At 40.8% G+C, this 15669-nt stretch overlaps 1 pseudogene; it reads left to right on the forward strand.

Moving 5' to 3' along the window:
- The first annotated feature begins 2219 nt into the window (after positions 1-2219).
- LOC108150106 overlaps positions 2220-15669 on the forward strand; it is a 34758-nt pseudogene continuing 21308 nt past the window's right edge.

Genomic DNA, 15669 nt, shown 5'->3' on the forward strand with positions numbered 1-15669 from the left:
TCAAATAAATTGTACTCGACTTTTATCTGGCTCTGTTTCCACTTAGCTTCCTCTGTGAAACTGCCAAAAAGACGGCAAAATCTAAACGAAGGCACCTACGACCGGGCCAAGAAAACTGCAATGCCAACAAAAGTCAGTCAAAATTATGCAATTTATGAGATGTTGGCAGGGCAAGAGGGTTAACCAAAAAACACACTTGGCGCCAGTTGCGGCGAGGTCCTGCAAAATTCCTTTTTCCTCCTGCTACTTTATATAGTTTTGTCTGTTCCTGGTTGGCCACCCGTTTTCCCAATTTTGTTGGCTTTGTATAAATTTGCTAACCACGTACGCGACTTTGGCCCTGCAATGCGGCGCTTCTGTTTCGAGCAAGCTGATTTGAGCTCCTTTGTTTGGATTTTTTCCAGCTCCTTTCCCCCCTTTTTTCGAATCGGAGCTGTGGCTATAACAAAATGTATTAGATTTCGCACAGATAGCACGAGCTGAGCCGCGCTGAAGCGTAAAAATGTGCGCCTATCAAGCAAATTGTATCAGCAACACGTTCGGATTGCTGCCGTGCTGTTGGTGTTGCTGCCGTGCTGTTGCTGCTGCTGTTGCTGATGCTGTTGCTGCTGTTGACCTGCGCGATCTGTGGCAACATCATCTAATGTTCGGGGCTGGCCACATTTTGTCTGGTAATTCAATGCCAGCGGGCGTTTTGCCATTTCGCACCTCCTTGACTTGCAGCTACCTAAAAAAGAAAAATAAGAAAAATGGAAAAAAAGCTCACCTGCTCCCGATGTTGCAGCAACTGTTGCAAGATCGCGCGTGCCCCCCACAAAAGCGGGATTTACGATGGCCCGCGAATAATCAGCGCAGGCGAATCGCGAACTGGCAATAAAATGCTTCCGGTGCAACAGCAACAACATGTTGCTGACGTTGGAGTGATGCATGAAGATTATCATGTGATATGTTCTAGAACGCGTGGACGTTACAGGTCCGCGGGCTCCGGGCCACAATCCATTTTTTTGGCTGTCAGTCGCCGCTTCTGCTGATGCTGCTGCTATGGCAGCAACATGTTGCCCGTTCGGTTGTTGTCGTTTATCAATGGCAGCTGATCGGCGTTGCATGTGATGATGAGGAGTCCAAAAGCCTCCTTACAAGCGGCACATTATCTTAATGTGACTGCAAAATAAATGCGTTGCCGAGCCATTAAAATTGTCGAAGAGGTTGCCGCCGCTGCTTCATTGAGAACTTACATTTCTTGGGATTTTAGCAGTTCCCTGGCCTCATTTATCTTACCTTCTAATGGATAAGCTCCTACACTCAGGAAAACAAATAAGGCATAAACTTAGGATTTGATTCATTCCTATGAATGAATTTTATGGTGCGTTCTTTTTATAAATTTATAATAATATTTTTCCTTAAGCTGAAGCCGTTTATATTAAGTATTATTTAAAAAAATGCTTTTCCTGATAGACATGGTTATTTATTTATTTATTTTTATATATTTGTTTGTAAATGTGCAATAGCGGAAATATACTCTTACTTTAAGCCTATAGTATCTATAAATTTTAAAATCTTTTCATATGTCATGTAAACTTTTAACCGAATTTGAATTTATTTTGATAATATTTATATACATTTAAATTTCGAAAAAGTCTTGAGATAAACAAATTAAAAATGTACATTATTTGTGAGCTAAAGAAGTCTTTGGCCTTATAATTTTTTTGCTAAGTGCAAACACGTTGCGCATACGCCCTGTTCCCCGCCAAAGACAGTGTGTGGTCTTGTCTGGCTCATAATCTCCTTTTTGGCAGCTGGCAATTTGCTTAGCACCCGCTATGAAGATAAAGCATTTATTGTCTTGTAATATTTAATCATCGATTCGCGGCAATTTGTGCACTTGTTGCAGCCACATGAGCACCAGCAGCAACAGCTACAAATGACTCATCAATTTGGCTGCCGCCCATAAAGAGTTTTATTTTAAACTCACCCACACGAAGAGGGCCAACGAAAAAATCTGAAAAACAAGAGGGGGAAAATGCTGATCAGATAAAGGCCTTGGCAATCAGCAGCGTCATAATTTTTCCAGCGATAAATGAGTTGCGATAAGCAGGGAGCGAAGGCGAAAAATACAGAGGGAAAAGAGCCGAGTTCACTGTAATTAAATGTCGTCAATTAATCAAATGTCACAATAAAAATAACAGAGTATAAAAATCCTGAAATTAATATGCGTTAAAATGGAATGGCCTCAACATGAGCAGCAGGAGCAGCAGGAGCAACATGGCCAGCAGCAACAATTGCATCGCTCCTGTGGTCAACAGCAGCAACATCATCCACAGCAGCAACAGCAGCAACAGAAAATCGTGGGAGCAATTATAATTATTTTTAATACAGCGACAGAGAAGAACAGGGACAGAAAGTGAGATGCATATTTGCAGATGCATGTGGCACATCGTTTCTCCGGGATTCTCTCTGGGTGCCCCGGCTGTATTTCATGGGCTGTCTCCAGCGGCGGAGGAATGGAGAAAGGAGGGGCTGCTGGACATCTGCGATTTTTATCGCTGCAGCGCATATAATAACAATAATTCTTAAAGTGGGGGAAGGTCAAGCGCACAATGACAAGAGGCGAAGTCACAAGAACAGCAGCTGAGACCTCACACTGAAGTGTGGGGGGCTCAGGGGGAAGACAGACTGGTGGAGACGCTTAAACTCAGCAGCAACATTAATTTGCTGGCACGACAACAACATCAGAGCCACAGCAGCAGCAGCAGAGACATTTGCATAAGGCTCTTTAGAGATGGCAATGTGCGAAATATAAGTTGAGGCTGTAGGTGTTTCTAAACTTTACCAGAAAATAAAAAATTTAATTTTTAAAGTAATACAAAAAAGAAACTATTAATACTAACATTGGATTTAATTACCTGTTTCTTTTAAATTATATAATTATTCATTTTTTTGTTTGAACAATGCCTAAAGCATTCGTTGTAATAAAAGTATTTATTAAATTTTTCAAAAGCATTTAATGGTATTGCAATAAGCTCATATATATTTTCATATATACTTAAGGAAATATAGGCTTTTATACATGTATGGTCATATTATAGATGTACATTAATGGATAATATAATATATGGTTACTTAAAGTGTATCATAAAATCACCCATTCAAAAGTTGTGTTTAGCAAAGCATAAAAGTAGTTCTAAGCAATACCCAAATATGAAAGTAAGTTATATTGACAAATGTACAGTAAAGCCATTCAACAAACAGAATAAATAAAATGGAAAAAAAATAATGTTTATTCGTGTCACTAAACCATCCCTAGAAAGTCTGTCCCTTTGGAGCCTGGCTGCACAAGTTGTAAAATGATATCATAATATGCGCCATCAACGGTTGCAAAATTTATAACTTATTTCGAAGGAAAGAAAGGGAAATGGAGAACATGTCCGTCGGAGGGAGTGGAAAGGGAAAGGGTTAAGCGTTGGCGGCGCCAATTTGCAGGAGGATAAGGGAACATTGGACCCCCTACAGTAGTGCCAATGAGCTGTTAATGCGAGCGGCAAGGATTTCATTTCGTTTCACCATCCCGCATTCGATTTAATGTTGTGGGTGATTGCGATTTGATTGTCCCGAAAGGAGGAGCGCGGCTTAAAGTGCGGAGAAGCGGAGTTATGCCCCATAAGTCAGACAAATATATGGCCAAGAGTCTGGCCAAGATATGTGGGATGTCCGGCAGTTGGCAGCCGACTTGGGCAGTGTGTGTCAACAGCATGTCAGAATGGGACAGCGGCCTGTGGGCCACTAGACAAGTTGCAGCTCTCCTCCTTCTGATTATGATTTTATTTTGCTTTTTTTTTACACATTTTTGCTGGCTGCTCTTGAACTTGGTCTGGCCCGTGGGCAGTTGTTGTTACGCTTGTCGCTTTCGAGCTGTCTGGGCGTTGCCGATAGGCAGCAGCAGCAACATGAAAGGCTACAGCAGCAACAGAAGCAACAGCAACAGCAGCAACAACTGGTGCTTAGCCATGGCAATTAATTCATAGAGGCTAGTATTTATCACATTTGGCTGCTGAATCAATTAGCCAAGAGCCAAGAATACCTTCGGGTTAATCAGGCTTTATCACACAAAGAAAGTAATTACGGCTTAATTACTCATAACCTGTAATTGTGGACTTAAAAACTAGATTTATGATAGGTTGCACTAGATATGAATATTCAAGGACACACCTTGATTGCATATTTATAACGCTTGATTTATTGAAACTTAAAATATAGTTGGAGCAAAAATAAAATATTAATTTACTAAACTAAATTAAGTTTATATATTTAACAGAATGCTTGTTTTTATATTATGTACTGATTAAAATAATAACATAATATCATTTAGTAATATATGATAAACTCAAAACATTTTGATCTATTTTAAATTTATTTCGTCATGTATTTATGCATTTTGAACCTCATATATTTATAAGTTTCAGTATGAGCAATGTCATATGTTTTAATGTGACACATAATAAAGAGATTTTTATAGTTTATTCCTAAACAATATATACAAATTTGATGAGCGCTTCTTACTTTACAGTTATAAAAAACCATAGGAAATAAATATGTATTTAAATAATAGATATTAATATTATTGACTTCTACTGTTTGGCCAACTTTTCTCAGTTTTTGCAGGAAGTAACCCGACCCAGGACAGATTTCCCAGCTACCTCGCTAACGGGACTCCAGCGCCATCAATCTCCACTGACAATTCCCGTCTTTGTTGCTATGTTAATGCTAATTCCTCGGGAGAAACCGGGAACAGAATGGAGCTGGAGTTGAAGTTGGAATGGGCAAGAAAAGCGACAAAGTTGCCAATGATTTAGTGGAATTTTTATGGCAAATTTATTTGCGCGCAGGAGAAAGATATTTTAATTGATTTTCTTTTCCAGACGCGAAGCCAAAGTGTGGGAAGACCAGCAGCAGGAGGAGGAGGAGGAGGAGGAGGCTGAGCGGCAGTCGAAGAAAGTAAGCCGAGTGCCGCCAAATGATATATTGATTTGTGGCAATGTTATTAAATGCTCGTGGGCCTTCCGATGGGGAAAAGGGGCTGAAAAGGGGGCTGCCGCAGAAGTAGCTGCCACATCAATTTCTGGTTTCGATCGACGCCGCTGCTGCCTCATTCTTGCCGCATAATTAATGCGAAAACCAACGCACTTGATGCGTAAGGAAGGCCGCACCAGCCCGAACCCAAACTCAAGCTCAAGCTCAAGCCCAACCCAACCCAACCCAAGGCGAGGAGTTCCAGTTGCACTTGCTCCTCCAAAACCGAACCGAATCGCACAAGTGGGAGCTGCAGCCCGAGGAGGGGCACATGTCCGAGGCATTGGCATCGCGAGGATCGGGATCGCCAACTGGAAACAGCTCCCCACGCAACGCAGCAGTATCGCAAACGCAGACCTCAAGGCAGACCACAATGCACTGAAAAAAAATTGAAATATAAATTGTCAATCAAAACTATTATTTTATATGGAAAAAGGAATTTATTATAAACAAAATTTATAAACATAGTACAATATCAATAAAATAGACTAATAGTTATATATTTTATAAAAAATAAAAGTAACTGGTTTTTATTAGTAACACCTAAAGAATACATTTATTTGGCTTTTATATTAAATGTTAAAATATAAAATCATTTCTTAAACAAGCTCGTCAATTCTTAGGCTATTTGAATGTAATTAATTTCAGCTGTCTTTCATTTTTACAATTGAACTTAGCTTATGATTTCTTTCAGTGCTTATCTTCCCGCCAACTGCAAATTCCGGAAATTTTAATAATTGCACTTGTTGCGCCCCAAAAAAAGAGACAAAAAGAGATGGACACAGGAGTCTCGGTGGCGAGTGAAAGAGACAGCGTGACAGATGCAGAGTGAGTAAGAAGAAGCCTGCTTTTGGAAGTCCAAGGCGACGATGAAGACGACAACAGCAACAGCAGCAGCAATAGCAACATCGACAACGACAACGACAGCGGCAAGATGACGAGGCAAGGCTGCAGGTGCAACCGGCGATGGAAGGAACGCAGAACGCAGGAACCGCTGCGTCTGCGTGGTCATCCTCCAGCTAAAAACACCCCCTCCTCATGGAGAGAATTCCACGTCCCGTCCACGGCCGCGATCTTTCCCCGGATCCTCCGACTCATTTGACTTCTCGTTGGCGAGATAAATTATGTCGCTAATGCAAAGTGCTGCGCTTTGTGTGGCGAGGGGCAGAGATATATGAGGAGGGTTCCAAGGGGTCCGGTAAGGGAGAGACGTACTGCCTCCACTGGCTTTATCTTCCACCGAAGTTTCTTCTGGTCCCGGTCTCTGGGAGTAGGCGTATTCCATATTAGCGGTACAACTTGCAGAAGTTGCACTTCAAGATCGAAGGGAACAGGAGGGGAAACTGGGGAAACCTGGAGTCCCCGCAAAGACAGTGAGATCAGTAGAAAAGAAATACAAAAATCCGTTGATAAAGTGACATCGTTAGGCTGGCGCTGTCTCCTCGGCTAATTACTCCAGACTTCAGTCTGAGGCGTGGGAAAAAATTAGAAAGAGCCATCGGCGAAAGAGGTTCTAAATGGAGAGAAGTTTGCCAACAGGAAGCCCTTAAATAAATATATATATATATATAATTAATTGCTATTTTAATGGGTAAATTCGTCTTATGTTAAGTCAATATCTAGAGTTTGCCAAATTTAAAACTTATATTTGTTTTCAAAACTTAATAAACACTGAAGCTAAAAGCCATTTTTTTTGTTGTTTAAAAATTTTATAGTGTAAAGATTAGAAAACAATGCGGCTAGATGTTAAGTCAAATTGCCAAGTCAAAAGACTTACCATTGCAAATTCAAGGGGTTAAACTAAGTGCTTACGTTTTCTACTAATTGCTTTTCCCTTTTAATATATGTTAAAACATTCCCATAGCAATTTTTTAATTGTTTCTGTCACATATAGTCTATTATAGATTCTGTCAAAGGCGTTCACATACGTAAAATAAATGATATATCTCTCAGACCAATAAATTCCCCTTGGGCATAAACAAACGTTTTTTTTTTTCGTCTCGCCATCGCCGCCTTCAATTCTTGGCAACAGGCTGAGAACAAGACCCCGATCCCCAAAACCCCTGCCCTTATCCCTTGGCAAAAAGTTTAGGTGAACAGAGATTAATATGTCCAATTACTGTGACAAAACCGCAAAATGTTGTCTGCATTCCCTCCGATTTTTGCCAAGAACAAAAATGATATAATAAGTGCACCGCCAATGCGATGCGGTGGTGCAGGCATTTGATGGTGGTTCTCATGTATGTGCAGGCGGAAAAAAAGCACAAAAATGTGTAATCATTTTGTGATTTCTTCCTTTCTTTTTAAATGGCTTACATTTGCTCTAAATATATGCAATTTTAACCATTTTTATTGCATTAATATTTAACTATTTCATGTCAAATTAAAACATATAATTGAGAACTAACAAAAATTATATTTTAGAGTAAAAAGCAGTTATTAAAACAAGAGTTTTTTTTCGGCCTTTCTTAAACGAACTCAATGATAAGTTTTCGGTAATAATTGAGTTGATAAAAATATTAAGAGAAGGACTAGAGCTTAACTTGCTTTGTTTTTCTCCCTGTGTAGTGGTGAGCTGCTGAGTTGGCGGCGCGTGCTAATTAGCGTCAGTCGTCGGTGGCAACTATAAAAAAACGTAGGCTAATTTGTGGAAAACGGCACCCCACCCCCTGGCCGAAAAATGAAAGGGGTGGACCCAACCCCCAACTATGGCTGGGGAAACGCACCCCCCCGCTTAACCCTCTAAAGGCGCGCAAAAACATTTTCCATGTCACGTTGTTGGCGCAAAGTTTTTCCTGCCATTTCGGATGACAATTTTTGTGTTGCTGCTGCTGCTGTTGATGTTGCTGCTGTGCATAAAATTAATTTCGCGATGTCTTTTGTTGGCGCTCACCTAAGTGGCCAGGCCAGCGGAAAATGGCTGCCACAGCAGCGGCAAAGATTTTGCAACAGCTGCACCAGCAACTCGAAAAAAGCAGACAAATAAAACAAAACAAAGCCAAGCTAAGCAAAGCAAACAAGCGAAAAAAGCCAAAAAAAAAGCGTGCTCTCATTTTGGCCCTCTCGTTTTTGTTTGTCATTTCATTTGCTAGACTTTTTATTATTAGTGGTTGTTGTAGTCGTTGTTGCTGCTAATTTGAACATTTGTGCTGGCTAAGCGAAAGTAAACAAGAGACACACATGCTCCACCCGAAATGTTTTTGAATAAATATTTTTAATTAAATTCAGCAGCGTGCTGGTGGAAGGAAAAACTCTGCCAAAAGTTGAATGAAGGCAGCAGTTTAAATAGGTAAAATATTTAAAATAAGAAAAGCACCGCGGGGTCAGATCTTAAGAGCAAATGTTTCTCCATACATCTTTAAGTTCATAAATCGCCCAGGATACATTCCCCAAGACATTGCACCATCCCCAATTTGACACATTTCGTAGTTGAGTTGGGGAACTATTTTTCGCTGCAATTTTCGAAACGAATTGCTAATGAAAATGTCGTTCGGAAATTGCCACACGTACACGGCCTGCAAAATGGGCAATTTGTTGCTCGTGCCGCAAAAGATGAAAAAGCACGCAAAAAATTGATGCTGATTTATATAGATAAGATTCAATATGTGGCATATATTTTGGCGGTTAAAGTTCAAAGGATTTAAAAGAAAGAATAATATGTGAGATTAACGCTCTAATTTGTTGCAGATCAAGTACTTTTAAATTTATTTTTACTTTTTATTTGAATTTAAAATGTAAGAACAAAACATTTATGTAGGTTGTAATTGAAATAGTAAAATTTTGTAAATATATAATTTTATCAAAATAATAACAAATTACATTTTATTTGTAAATGTTTAGTATTTGTACTTATCAAGAAACCCGAAAGCTTTATTTATTAAGGTAATTTAAGGCTTTTAAAATTAGGGAACCAATGATGAAAATTTAAAATCAATGCATATATCTTAATTCTTCGAGACCTACAACCTCTACAGCTTTATTTATTTAAAGAAACCAGGTAAGTTGATAATTTTACATTTTAAATTTTAAAATCTATTAAATTTTGTATATTTTGCATATGTAAAACCACAATTTTTTAATACAAACTCATGTAAAAATACCCATGATATATTTTTATATTTCGTGCTGTGTAATCCACCCGCTGCCACCCGCTTTTATCTGCAGTCTGTAACCGCATCCACGTAGCCATCGAGTTTGCGTCTCGTTAACTGCCAAACGTTTGCCGATTATCGCGCGATTTTTGCATTTCTCTGCGGCCAACGATGGCAAACAAAGTGTAAAATTATTTAATGCATGTGCTCAAAGGGGGGGAGTTCAGTGGGTGGCTGCAGCCATTGATGGGCAGCCAGCGATATCATTGGGCTTTTCTTGCCTCCTTGGCACCACTTGCGTTTTGTAGGTGTTGTTGATTGCAGCACGTACTTGAAACCGAAACTGCAAAAAATGAAAAAAGAAATAAAAAGGGGGGGCGATCAGGTGAGCCAACCAGTCGGAAACTCTTTTTTTTCTCTCTCAAATTCAATTTAACTTATGCAGCAGCCGCGTTGTTGCTGGTTGTAATTTTTGTTGTTGCTGCAACAGATGCAATCAGGCAAAAGTCGAGGCAAAGCTATCGATATCAGTTGCTGCGTTGCTGTTGTTGCCGATGTTGCAGCGGAGTCAAAGGCAATCGTGCAACACGGCATGTTGCAGCTTGTTATTGCTTGATTGCCGCTAAAATTAAGTTGGCTGAGCCAGCAGCAACACCAGCAACAACCCAACAGCAGCAACATCAGAGGGAGACTTCAATGATAAATCACTTAATTGCACAGCGAACGCGTAAAATGGAAATTGAGCATGGTTGTAGTGGGCAAGGGAAATAGGGGAAAGGGGTTAACGGGGGTGGAGGCGGCTCACCCGCATCATAAACTCTAATGATTGCCGGTCCGCCTCCAATATCAATATCGAAATCAATGCCTGACAAATTGACACAATTGCCGCATGAGTCAATTGAAACCGAAAAGAGAAAGAAATAAACGATATAAAAGCGAGAAAAAATTTCTCACCCAGCAGCAACAACCGTTGCTGATGTTGCTGCTGTGTCGCTTGTTGTTGCTGCTGTTAGTGGGCTGCCAAGTTTGTTTGCCACTTTATTTTATTGTTTCCCAAAGGCAATGCGACAACACCAGCAGTAACAGCAACAGCAACACCCGAGACAGCAGCAACTCCCTGGTACAACTGCAACACCCGCCAGCACGCCAGCAATCAAAGGCTTTTTTTTGTTGTATTTCTCCTCCAAAGTGAAACAAATGGATAGCCAGAATTCTAGCTGGGAATTGTCACTCCCTTCGCAAACTGGCAGCAGTAACAACATCGCAGCCCAACAGCAACATCAATTAAACCAACTGGCCACAAATTGCCCTCCCCCATTCGAGATGCGGGTGTAAGTTGTCGCCTTCATCGGGGTTTGTTTTGTCACTGATTTCATTTCAATTTCAATTTTCGATTGCAAATTGAAATCAATTGTCACCCTTTCTCCCCGCCGGCTGAAAATTCAACCTCAATTGGTGATGCATTGATTGTGCATAATTTAGTGACAGTGACAGTTTCGAATGGCTAGAGCAACGCCTCGGGCGGTGGGAATTGGAGCTTTTCCATTTCCCATTTGTTATGGCCCGCTTGATTAGCACCCGAAATCAGTTACTAATTAACCCTTTTTTGCGCCTGCTTAGCCACCTGACTAATGCGCGTTATTAATAAGCATGCGACAGCGATCCCCACGCAGTTCTCATCATCGATTCCCAGGCGCAGCCCACGCAACAGTCGGGCTCGAGAAAAACCTTCTTGTTTTATTTGGGCCAGCAGTTTCGAGGGATTCGAAAGCGGGCAGAGTGTAAGAAGATACAGATACAAAGACTGGCGACGACGGCGACTCAATTTAAGCAAACGACTGAATGACTGATTAAAGCCAGAAAAGAAGAAACAAAACGGAAAGCCGCAAAATAATACTGGTTGGTAAAGAACTAAGGATACCCTTTGGCAGAGATGGTGGCTAATTTATAGTACTAGAAACCAATAATTATTTAGGTATAAATGTTAAGATCCATTGCCCGTGCTTAAGTTATCCCATTAAAATTAAAATGGGAACAATTCAAAAGAAATCCGCAAATAAAAAGGAGTGTTAAAATATATAATTATGTTTCTATTTTAATGTAGCTATTGTGTATTTAATTGTTGAAGAACTAGTTAAAAATCTGGATAATTTGCAATGCCAATTTAATAAAGATTATGTAGTTTTTAAATTTCAGGCATTTTGCGTTATGCCGTTTTTAAATTTAAATAAAATTTTTTTATTCAACTAAATCAGTTGTTCCAATAGGATAAGGTATTTATAAACAATAATTTTTTCAAAGAGTTTGTAAGAAATGGGTGTTATTAGTGATACAAAAAAAAAGCCTTCAATGTTTTTAAATACTTAAGAAAGAAGCTTCTCTTTTCAAGCCTGCTACCCTGTAGATCAAGGTATTTAAAGCCAAACCCTGGGACAACATCCAAAGCGACACACACAAATTAGCATTTCCCTTGTTGCAGCAGCAGCCGAGGAGGCAGAAGCCTCGTCCGAGGCAAGCTCAGGGTCTGAATTCGAAGAGGAAAGGCCCGGCGACTCCACTCGACTCATCATTAAAATGTGTCGTTCCAAAAAGAAGAAACGAAAACAAAAAAAAAAAGCCGAGGGCAGCAGACAGAACTTGATAGCGACATTCGCCTGTCGCTGATGTCGTCAATGTCGATGTTGCTGCTGTTGCCGCTGTTGCTGTTGCTGCTGCACAAAGAAGCCGCCAGGGAAAAATGCGAACGAACTGCATACTCCCACAGACGCGGCGATCCCAAACTGCACCTGCTGTCCTCTGTTCCTGTCTCCATACCCATACCCATACCCATACTCATCCTTCTACCCATACCCATACCCATGCCCATCCTCCGATTCCGTCCTGTGTCCTGGGCCCGTCATTTAAATTACATTAAATTGTTTGCGCTGACCATGAAAAGCTGCGGCAAATAAATTCGTTAAAATAACTGAGCCGAAAAAAAAGAACGCGGCCTCAGAGATTTGCTGTTGCCAAAGTGGAGCAACAGTTCCTCGACAGCAGCAACAGCAACAGTCACGGCAGCCACAGCAGCAATTTATGCGACCATGTTGCTGGCGGGCATTTGATTTGCAACACAAACAATGACAACGGCAACAAATTTCATGAATGAAAGATTGCTTGGACAGGAAGTGCTCCGCATAACGGACGCGGAGGTGGAAAGGATGTGGTTGATGTCGATTGTGGTTGCTGTTGCTGCTGTTGTTGATTGTCTGTCGATAGGCGCGTTGTTTTGTCAGTGGGTTGCGCAAAAATGTTGCTCAATCAGCATGCATAATGCAGCAGCAGCAGCAGCAGCAGCAGCAGCAGCAGCAGCAGCAGCAGCAGCAACAGCAGTCGCAGCCGCAAGACAACGAGGGTGGCTCTTGCAGTTCTGCCAGAAGTCTCACAAATTGGAGGAGGTCCCCCCCCATTCCAAGTTGCAAGTTGGGGGAATGTTGCTGCTGCAAGTTGCAGTCCAATTATCCGCTTGGCCAGTGACATTGAGGCCTCGAACTCTTCTGGTTGCAGTCTCCCCAGTTCGCTTTTGCTCCTTTTAAGGAGCAGGTTAACGAAGAGCATTTATATTGTAATTATGTTGCATTCGGCGTTAATTTTGTGGCCCAGAGAAATGCCTGTTGCTCAAGGGGCACCTGCAACTTGTCGCTGCCACACCGCTGGCAACCCTTTCGTCACTCGCAACCATTTTAATTCAATTTACAAGTGCACTTTTTCTTTATCTTTGGCTTTTTCGCGGGTGCCAAGAACAACCATGGAAATGGAATTTTGCCGATGTTGCTGCCGTTCGCTTCGATTGCTGTTGTTTCAGTTGCTGCTGCTGCTGCTGCTGCTGTTGCTGCTGCCTTTGCTGTTGCTGCTTTATTTTGACTTTGCTAAATTAAGATTCCATTAGTTTTGCGGCCTGCCAGGGCTTTGGCATCTTAGAAATGCTGGCTGCGGCAGCGACTATAAATCTTGCAAGTGTCAAATGATGCAGTCGCCTCCTCGCTAAGTGCCTGGCAGCGATTCTCCCTTTTCGATCCCCCCTTGCCACCCCCCCGTGGCAGCCACCGCCCCTGGAAATTTCTCCGCTCTAACTGGCAGACAAACGGAGGAACAATCGAAACGTGTCGTAGACAATAAATTCCAAACTACAATAAATTATTGCTATAAATATTTCGCCAAAGCTTTTTGCTCCAACCCGCCATCCCTCCGCGAAAGGCGTCTTTTTCATTTCGGTCAGGAAGCCGGTGACAGACTGTCGGTGAGTGTCAGGGAGTTTCAGAGTGCCGGAGCAGTCAAAAAAATTGAATTAGCAATCGAATCCGTTTCGAAATCGGAATCGGGAATGAATTTTCCCCGTCAAAGGAAAGGGACCAGAATAAATGGTGAGGGGTTCGGGACCATCGAAAGCAAATCCTTTTATGGCCATTCCAAATAAATCATCTCGGCCGCACAATGATGAAATTATTATTTATGCAGTCGGTGGTCCCCTTTCCTCTCACCTTGCTTCTGGTTGGCAGTTTTATTTGTGCGTGTTTTCTGCTACAGTTCAAGTTATTAACTTTGTCTCTCAAATACCCTTTTCTTCAAGGAAGCCTTTCGTTTGAAGGAGAAATGAGGTGTTTTATTCCTAAAAAATTAAGAGGAAGGCAAGTCGATTGTTTCTTGATCCAAAATAAGTTATAGATGTTATAGATGGACTGTTTACATTTAAAAGGCTTTTTAAGCCATCTTGTATATAAAAGTTTGATTGTAAAGCTAATGATTTTTGACAATGAGGCATTTGATTGGATCTAAAAATATATTGAGCTATTAATTATGTGACATATTAAAAACAACATTAGGAATATTAAGACAATTATTGGGCTAATAAATTTGTAACTTTTTTCCCAAAACGATTAAAATGCAGGAAATGTTACAGGCAATTAAAATGTATAGGAACATATATTTTGTATTTTATTGGCTTAATAAAGTAAGCTTTAGTCCCAGTCCTAGTTTTGGAATATGTGTTTTAGTCCTAGTCCTAGTTTATCTTTGATTTAGGGTATATGAAATCCCCCGATAAGCCGGCCATTTCCGCTCTCCCAGTAGCCGAAGTTTGCTCCGTTTTGGCCACTTGTTGCGGCTGCCTTGGCCGTTCCCCATTATCCTGCCCCTTTAAGCCCGGTCGGTTGTCGCCGCTGGAATGATTGCATGCAACATTTACCGTATTAATAAATTATGAGTATTTATGTGCTGTCAGAAGTCGTGACGGCAGAGCGACACACAAAGTGATAAAATTAGCACACAACAACGGCATCAGCGAAAAATCTCAGTGCGTTCGCTCGCTCGCCGCTTTTTGTATTTGTTTTGTTCGCGAGGGTCGTAAATAAAATATGCGTTTTTGTGTTCAATTGAATGTCTTCATAAGCGGGCGGCACCAAAACAATTGGAAATTTATGCCCGGGCCATATATGGAGCAGCTTTTGAGCATAACTGTGGGGCCGAAAAAAAAATAACGAAAACAAAACCACTGAAAAGCAACAGGTGCAAAAGTTTGCCATAAAATACCCGTGGATATTTGCAAAGTGAAGGTGTGGGGAAGGGGGGCTGAGATTCGGACTTCGACTTGAACGCGAAGATCTTGTAATACGTCCTGCAACAACGCCAATAACAACGGCAACATCGGCAACAACAACAACAACATCAACATGCCAACAGCAACACCAACACCGCCAGCAACAACAACTTGTCTTTTGACACTTGGCGCATTTGACACTCAACGCGCGCATTCACTTTAAATCTAAATTTACTGATATCTGCGTACAAAATAGTATCAACAGCGGCGACAGCAGCAACACCAATAACAACAACACCAGCAACAGCAACAACAACGGCAACACCAACAGCAACAACAAGTTGGCCCGGCTAAGACTGTCGAGTAACGAACGACCTTAGAGGTAATAAACATAAATAACGCCATTGAAAGCAACGCAGACGCAGCTGAGAGAGATCGAGACTTGAGACTTCAGACCCCAAGACTGCAGACTCTACACGGAGAAAAAATAAGGGTGTTAAATATTGTAACCATTCTAGAAAAAAAAAAATATGAATTGTAAAACTAATTCACATTTTCAAATAATATAAACGACGGTAAATTCAATTTGACAAATCAAATTTATGATCAACTGACTTATTAAGAATTGTAAATGTTATATATATTCAGAATAAAACAACAAAAAAAATGAATCCGATTAGGTTTAAAAAAGTATATTATCTGACAATCTAAACATTTTAAATGTTCTTTCTAAGTTTAAAAGGGGTTAAGACAGCGTTTAGACCTTAGTAAATTACAAAAAATCATATGCATTTCAAACCCAGTTGGTTTAGCATTAATAGTGGTGGTAATCCATTTCATTCCTTTCAATGATACCTACTATTTTCAATAAACTTTATTGTAATATTTTTTTTAAGAAGGGAAACTGAGAGTATTGCCATTCTGTCAGTGCAGATC

This window comes from Drosophila elegans, unplaced genomic scaffold (assembly GCF_018152505.1).
Source record: "Drosophila elegans isolate 14027-0461.03 unplaced genomic scaffold, ASM1815250v1 contig_208, whole genome shotgun sequence".
Taxonomy (NCBI): domain Eukaryota; kingdom Metazoa; phylum Arthropoda; class Insecta; order Diptera; family Drosophilidae; genus Drosophila; species Drosophila elegans.